Below are 8,579 nucleotides of genomic sequence, written 5' to 3' on the forward strand. Positions count from 1 at the left end.
TCCTTTATAAGCCCAGACAACTAATGGTGGGTTTATATCCTGAAGCATGAGGATTTATACCTCTTTTATAGCTGAACCTGTTTTATGTAACTATGGATGTTCTAATTATCTATACAAATGTATAATCACTTTTTTTCACTTCTCGATTCCTTTTCCCGTTTACACGGGGTCAGAGCTGCCCACGATTCTTTGCCACTCTTTCCTGTAGGTCTTGGAGTTCCCGTCCTTTTCTCTTCAAACTTCTCTTGGTAGAGTCTTTCCATCATATCCTCAGTCTTCTATGAAGACTGATAAAGTGGGCTGTAGCTCACGTATGCTCAGATAAATTTGTTAGTCTCTAAGGTGCCACAAGTACTCCTGTTCTTTTTTCAGACTTCTATGTCCTTTCTTTTGATCCTTTTCCTCCCATGCTTTCTTTGCTGGCATTCTTCTCCCATTTTTATCAAATGTCCAACTCACCTTAAACGTGTGCTCTCCAGTCTATTACTGGGAGTCCCAAGTTCATCTTCCCTCTAATTTCTCCCATGCATGCTCTGTTTAACCTCCACTTGCCTGCCAATCACCTCAATATATTATTTGCTACTACCTGTATCTTCTTTTCTTCCATGTCTCTATGATCCACCATTTCCAAACCATACAGCAGGCAGGGACAAACACCCGCAGCACCCATATAAACATCTAATCCTTTTTTTAAAATCTTGCTTTGATATCTTGTGGCAGTGAGTTCCACAGGTCAGTCATGCATTGTATTCCCCTTTATGCCACTGCTGCATTCAAACACAGTGACTCATCCAGGCCTGTGTGTCTTACGGTCGGAGGAAGTTTATTGTCTGACCTAACAAAGTCTTAAGCAGCTTGCACAGGGAGCAAACTATGGCATCAAACCACATTCTTTACCATGTGGTTACATTCCTATACACAACTACTTCCTTCTTGTTTTCTCCAGGTGATACCTGTCATAATGAAAACTGTACACAAGTGCAGGTTTAGTTAATTTCCTACAGCTGCAAGTGCTGTACCATGATCAGAGGAAATGGAGTCAGAGGGGCCGTGTTTGCTGGAGTGACTGTTATCGAGGGACACCAGCAGAATAGGAAATGTGGGGAGTGACTCTGGAAGCAACTCAGCCACAGCGAAGGAGCCATGCACAGGGTTTAATAAAGTTCCACTTGTTCAACCTAACCTGCATTCAGCTTCACTCTTTGTGAATGAAACAGGTGCCCCAAGAAAAGCAGTGAGCCCAGGGTGAGTCACAACAGAGCAGTTTCAAAGCTGTTCTCTTTCTCCCCACAAGCCTTTCATGGATTTTCGCACAGACAAAAAAATACAGTTCCAAACACTCTGGATCAAATGCCTCTCAGGTGTAATTCCAGCAAAGCTGCTCAAAGAAGTTAAACAGATGAATTTGGTACATTTGCCACAACAGAACTATGCACTGGCAAAAGATATTCCATCAGAGCACTTGGACCTCCAACATTATTACGAGTGCAATAAAGACCTCTTTTGTACTTTAGATTAAGACACCCGGCCATAATGTAGCTGTTTTCACTTGTCCCCAGAGGTTCTATTCGGCGGCATTAAAGCCAAATTCTGTCCTCAATATATGCATGTAACACTGTCTAGGCTTTTATATAGTGCTCATCACCATGGTGTGCAAAGCAATGTGAATTTCCTATGCACAGCTGAGAACAGAATTTGGCTCAGACAATGCAGTTTTGAGCTACCAAGAAACCATATTTTCTCTATCAATGGTATCCCTCTAGCCATGAAGCACTCTCCCTTTCACCTGCTCCCCTCTCCTCAGCTCATTAACCCATTAGTATCATTAGCCAGAACCGTTTACAAAACCCATTCCAATTAACATGCATTGTTTATACCTGGGACAAACCATAGTACAAGCCTCCTCCACTAAGAATCTAGAAAGCAGCAATAAATTCCAGCCTCCAGCTTGCCTACCACAGCTTGAACAACGAGAAGCAGATACAAGAGTGAAATATATCCCAAGACATTTTACTCCTATGTCTGTTTTCTACAACACTGTCTAGTTCATTCTCTGCTCATTGCACATCTGCTTGTATTCATAACTGTGAGGTGCATGGAGTGGTTTGGGGAAACAACTGATTCTTAGGGAACCTTTTATTTCTTTTTCAGTAACCCTGATTGGTGAGTTTCACTGTGATCAAAGGACATTATGCTCTTTAAAATACCCATCCTGATTCTGGCAAGTGTAAGGATATCTCTGTCTCCACAGTCAGAAAACTTAATCACTGATCTACTTTGTGCACTAACCTCTCTCTTCCTCCACAATCCTCTGAAATAAAGTTTTGTCACAACTTTTTTTTTTTTTTTTTTTTGGTCAAAATATACCAATTTGTCAAAACCGAAACTTTTCATGGGAGGAGGTCGGTTTTGATGAATTTGTCAACTCAGAAAAAAAAAACATTTTAAAACATTTGAAATTGTCAAAACAGAACATTTTGAAATTTTCAGAATGAAGAATACTAACTGTCTGTTCAAAATTACTTTTTGGTTCAAAAACTAAGCTTATTAGAATTTTTAAAAAGTTTTTAAAAATTAAAATGGTCAAAATCAAAACAACCAGTTTCAAAATTATCAAAAGAAACTTTTGAATGACCCAAACCAGGGTTTTTTTTGGGGAGGATGGTGACGGGGGGGAGTGAAGTTCCGTTTTCAGAAATTCCAAGATTTCAACTCTGTCCCAATTCGGAACAGGAATATTTGTTGATAGCTCAAAAATTTTCAAATCCCCCAAGCTCTATTTTGAAAACTCTTGATGTAAATGGACTCAACACAGATTCATCTCTTGATAGTCTCTGGAATCCAGCTCCTCCTCCCTTCCAGCCATCTTATTTTAAAATCTTGAGTGCAAATGTAATTTCCATAGTAACTACAGGTGACCCCCATCCTTCAAAGAGGTGTTCACCTTGCTCAGTGAACTGCACAAGCCTTTGTTTTAAACCAATGTCTCTCTGCTGATGGACCAAATGAAAATCTGAACAAGGTCACATGAATCTTTTCTCTCTAGCTGCTACTCCAGAATCCACGTTGGACACAGCTGTTGCTAATGCAGCTACAGGTTGCTGCATTTCCTTCTATCTTGGGATGTCACCTTTTCCAGCAAATGCAATAGTTTATCCTCAGATGCTGCAGGAGTTTCAGTTTAAAAGAATATGTTTCAAGCCCTCCTGGTTGCAAAGGAAATCTTGAACACGTGACCTGGACATAACCTATGCACCGAGATCTGCCTGAGTCTGCACACAGCCTCCAGCAAAGAAAGAAGCAGCAGCTAGTACAGCCAGTGAGGAAGCTGCCACACCTCCCCCATAAATCCCCTCTCCCCCAAGTTCTGAAGCTAGGGAGTACATGGGTGTGTTGGTTGCCTCTCTGCGCTCGGTTAGACTGGCTCTTTCATGGAGTGATGCACCCCCCAGAGCTGCCCAAAATTTAGCCAGTAGCTAATTCATTCAAAGCACAAATCTACTATCTACTTTACACCACTGCATCTACCCATGGGTTCCAGCCTTGTTCTGGTTCAGCCTACAAAGCAGTTCTTCATTGGCGACACAGAGCGAGGCTCCGGCCAATCCCACACTGAGCTCGATCAGCTTTGGTGATCAACCTCATTTCATTATTCAGAATGCCGTGGGTCACCGAAGGGAGAGGCCACTTGGCTACTGTATGTTGGGTCCTACTGGCCAACAGGAAAAGCAGGCTCTGGGTCTATTTTCCTGAACTGCAGTTGACTCAGCCCCACGTTTGCCCCGTCCCTTTTGGTAACACAGTGCAATCTTACCCTCTCTTTTTAACCCTACTATATAGCATGGCTCAAAAGCTTCCTCAGCACATCATACGTCAGCTTGGAGAGTGTCTGAGGCGAGGCAGGCTGAAGCTAGAAAAGAACATGCCCTTCTGACATTTTCATCAGCTCTGGCAAACATGCTGTACCCTAACTTCCAGACACAAACACTGCATAGAAGGAGATGCTATCACGACAGAGGAAAGCCTCCGGCTTTAATGCTGCAACGGAGAGGATGAGGGAGTAAAGAACAAATCTGGCAGTCTGCTAAACAGGGATATTATTTGTCATTAATGTGTCTTAGTTATTCTTGGAAAGAAGCTTAATCCTAAGAAAATGTACAGCTAGAACAGAAACGCAAGTTAAATTAAAGTCTTTAGTTCTAATCTCCTCGACTGGGTTTTGTGTTCTCTAGTGTGCTTTATTTGGCTGGTGCTCTACCAAATACAGAAGCAAATATTGGAAAAGAGAAAAACATTGCTGAAAAATCGTAAAGTGATGATTGGCATAGGATTACCTCCTGTTCTAACAATCTAGATATATTATTTGGTGAATCCATAGCAGGAACACTTAGCAATAGCCAATCCCTACACCCCCCAAGCCCATCAAAAATGCTACTTTACATATGCATTTATTACCACTGCAGACAATGTGCTGTGTATAATATCCACTGACTGCATTTGGACTACGGTACTTTTTGTCTTGTCTTTTTGTTACACAGACATATGCTGATGCCCTTAAAATGCTCTCTTTGGCTGCACTCAGACTTGCCTTAGGAAAACAAAAGTTGGGAAACATTTGGTCAGTGTGTCTGCAAATCTCTGCACAAGCAGTGGCAAGAGTTGAATTGTCTGGTCTGCAGGATTAGCATGAAAGAAAAGTTAGAAAGAAACTGACACCCTACCCAAAACTAGTGGGATTCTTTAGCAAACGTGCCACAATCGCATATTCCCAAATTCTTCCTCTCTAAACCATTTGCTGAAAGGAAACAGCTTCTCCTGCACCAGAACAAAAGAACAGCAAATCAAACCAATTGTACAGAGAACGAACAATGTCCCTCTTACCTCTCAGTCGCCAGATGCAAAATATACAATCGTGGCGTGTGCTGGGGGTGTACAAGAAGATGCACTGTTGCTTTCAGAACAGCACGAGGCCTATCCTGTGTTCAGAAGCTGCCCCTGTCAGATTTTCCAACAGCGGAATTGCAGCCAAGTCCCTGCCCATGCCTGAAGAATTTCCTGAACAGCATTCCCGTTCTTTTTCTAACTGCTTTGAAACTACACTCGGCCTGTACTTCAATAAGGCTTTGTCAGGCCAAGTTACAGCTACTGGTCTGGCTCCAGATATCAATTGAAAACACATGTGTTTTGCATTCAAGAACCCTTCCCCCCGACACACCCCTGCACTGAGCCTGGGGCGGGGGGGTAATGCATGTCTTTTGTTTGCAACTATCACGCAAGCCATTTTGGCAACAAATTTGAACGTTAGAGTCATTTTCTGCACCAACTTTTCTTGAGACTGGTAGGTTTGGCAGCTAATATTTCTAATATTTCTTAACGTTTTGCCGGTATCAACGGTCTTGGGCTGACCTAGGTTAGCAGGCAGCTTTCCCAGCACTAATAAAAGCAAAGGAAGATAGTGATTCAAATTTCAATTCTCCAGCACATTCCCCTTACCTTTGCCTCTGCCTCTCGTGAAATTTCAATTGCAAGAAAAGAAAGGATATTTTTATCCTCTCTAGATTCAGCTCAGCACATCAGAGCTGTGCCCTAATCTTGACATACACTCCTGTAGCTGCTTATACCAAAAATAATACAATTATTTTTCAAGCACTTTCATTCCTCTCTGCTCTCGAGCTGTGCTAAACCCTGAAAAATATTTAAAGCACTTTGGATCTCTTCTTCCAGGAAATTAACCTAACTGTGATCTTGGCTTAAACAAAAAGACATAATGTTGTACCTTTAATCAAAATGGGTCCCAGTTCTTAGTATCTGTAATAATTTCCAGATGACACCATAGGTCAACATAATGAACAAGGTTTTCTGTTGCTTTAGATGCCCTGTAATTGACACGTGCCTGTGAAGGAGGCTGGAGTAGATGTGGAAACATACATGGATGTCCCCCTCTTTCACCACTGTTAAGTCCCACCAAAGATGAAAAACAGCAGCAGAGTTGTCAAGGTAACAATACAGAAAAGAGACAGTTTAAAGAGAGAGAGTAATATTTTTTCCCTTCACATTCTCTTTCTAAACCATGTAGACCAATTTCATCAGTTTATTCTTTTCCGTGAGTTACTGAGGCGCATAGTCCAGTTGGAGTGTTTATATGAGACATAAACACAGTCAAGAGTCAAAAGTATACAACCCTTGTAAGTGAGAGGCTTGTATATGGTCTGATCCAATGCCCATTGCAGTCAACGGTAAGTCCACTGACTTTAGTGGGCTTCGGATCAGGTCCACAGTTTTTAAACTAAGGGCTGAGGGAAAGCACACAGATGCAGAGGAGTACGTGGTTTGGACAGAGGCATTCCTTGCGGGGGGAGAGGGGATCTATTAATGGAGATTCTCTAGGTCCTAGTAAAGAGGAGAGGATGGAAGATGATAAAATACAGGTAGGATCTGATGAGAAACAATCAAATGACAAAAGTCCCATTCAATTACTTCATGTAATGGCAGACAGCTAAAAAGTGACAAGTTTTTGAAGTGCTTATTTACAAATGCTAGAAGTCTAAATAATAAGATGGGTGAACTAGAGTGCCTCGTATTAAATGAGGATATTGATATAACAGTAAATAAGGAAGTGTTATTTACTCCTTCTCATAACACAAGAACTAGGGTCACCAAATGAAATTAATAGGTAGCAGGTTTAAAACAAACAAAAGGAAGTATTTTTTCCACACAACACCTTGCCAGAGGATGGAACGCCTTGCCAGAAGATGTTGTAAAGGCCAAGACTCTAACAGGATTCAAAAAAGAACTAGATAAGTTAATGGAGGATGGGTCCATCAATGGCTAGTAGCCAGGATAGGCAGGGATGGTGTCCCTAGCCTCTGTCTGCCAGAAGCTGGGAATGGGCAATGGGATGGATCACTTGATGATTACCTGGTCTGTTCATTCCCTCTGAAGCATCTGGCATTGGCCACTGTTGGAAGAAAGGACACTGGGCGAGGCTGACCTTTGGTCTGACCCAGTATGGCCGTTTTTATGTTCTTACAGAGACAGGCGTCGCACTCCCTCCTGATCAGGGTATCTCCAGGCTGCACAGTTCCTTGACTATACTGTGATTTTCCCAGCAAAACAGGCTGCCTAAGCAGGCTTCTCGTTCCTTCTCTTCAGAGACTAACAGCAGAATGATAGCCAGTGGTTATAAGTTACCACAGAGCACTTCCTATGCCAGTATATTTATTCGTGGGGTATAAGCATTACAGAAAAAACATATTAAAAACAATAAAATAACCTACACGCATGCTACTAAGCTTACTAGAAATTGCCCCCAAACTGTCTCCAGCATGGGCTCTGGCAGGCAAGCCCCTCAAGCACCCAAAGAGGTGTCTTTTGTGGTCACAAGTTCGTAACAGTCTCACTTGAGAACTAGCACACATATGAAAAGTTTAGTCCACCCTTTATATAGTCCCGGGGTCTTTGATCTGAAGTTTCCAGGAGTACATAATTAGCAGACAATGAATCTCTCCGCAAGGCATAGTTTCCAAAGGCCTTCCAAGTACCTCCTCAGAAACTCACTTTCCACATATTGTCCCCGTTTTTGCAACTTCCTAACATTTACATTAGTCAAATCCCGAGAAAAATTACAGATAATCCTGCATTAACACAGACGCAATTGCATTTTTAATACAATGGGCACCAAAGGTGTTAAACCCAATTCAGTAAGATTTAACTTAATTCCATAAAGCTTATCTTAATTTTGTAAGCTTGGTCCTGAGCATTGTCAGTCTGACATACCATAATTCCTAATTATAGCATATTTTCTGTGTGAATGGCACGATGGCAAGTACACACATGGAGGGTTGACAGCATTAATATTGCCTCTTTTTTTTTTCTTTTTTGGCAATGGTGTAATTAGTAGGCCAAGTGTATAAATATTGACATTAAAGCTGTGAGGCATCACACAAACCGCTCTGGTACTTAAGGGCACCTGAATGTGAACTGCATTCCCAGCTAACTATTTTGCCATCAAGAAACACATAAAAAGATCCTTGGAGCTCAGCCATTTTGCCGGAGTTGTTTTCATCCCTTCTCATTTGTACACATTATGTTTAAATGTTTTCAAGCCTCAGTACTGCGGCTTAAAGGCACTTAGGTTTATAATTATTGAGCCGTCCTTTGTACTGCTTCCAATGCTACCCTAAGCTCTATGAACTGTGCAAGTATAAACTTGAGATTATATTGACATAATCATCTACATACCTACCAGTATGTCTCAGTGCTGACAGGGCTTGGAGGACTCAAAGAACATTGGAGATCTTTGCAATCAATAATATCAAAGCTCCAGTTTCCTAGAAATAAGAGTTCAAAATGCGTCAGGATTTCCATTTTCTATGGCAAAGCTTCTCCGCCAGGCAATTCACAGAAGCTCTGGCTGCTGCACTCAAGTTATCCATGTAAGGTCCACAATACTGTGCGCTACTGACAGGGGGCGAGCTTATGCCACCCTTATTCATACTGGGTAGCACCTTGCTCCACAAGCGGTGTCTTTGGCTTCAATGGGACCATTTGTATATCAAGATGTTCCTCAGCGTAAGGCC

The 8,579-nt window shown here is 41.9% G+C and overlaps 1 protein-coding gene across 1 annotated transcript in view; it reads right to left on the bottom strand.

Moving 5' to 3' along the window:
- Positions 1–5,007, bottom strand: part of SGCD (sarcoglycan delta) — a 203,764-nt gene extending 198,757 nt beyond the window's left edge. The window contains exon 1 of the mRNA XM_077824280.1: positions 4,882–5,007. The gene's annotated coding sequence lies outside the window, so the exon portion shown is untranslated. The remainder of the gene's footprint in view (positions 1–4,881) is intronic.
- Positions 5,008–8,579: the final 3,572 nt, after the last annotated feature.

This window comes from Eretmochelys imbricata, chromosome 8, assembly GCF_965152235.1.
Source record: "Eretmochelys imbricata isolate rEreImb1 chromosome 8, rEreImb1.hap1, whole genome shotgun sequence".
In the NCBI taxonomy this organism is placed as follows: Eukaryota; Metazoa; Chordata; order Testudines; family Cheloniidae; genus Eretmochelys; species Eretmochelys imbricata.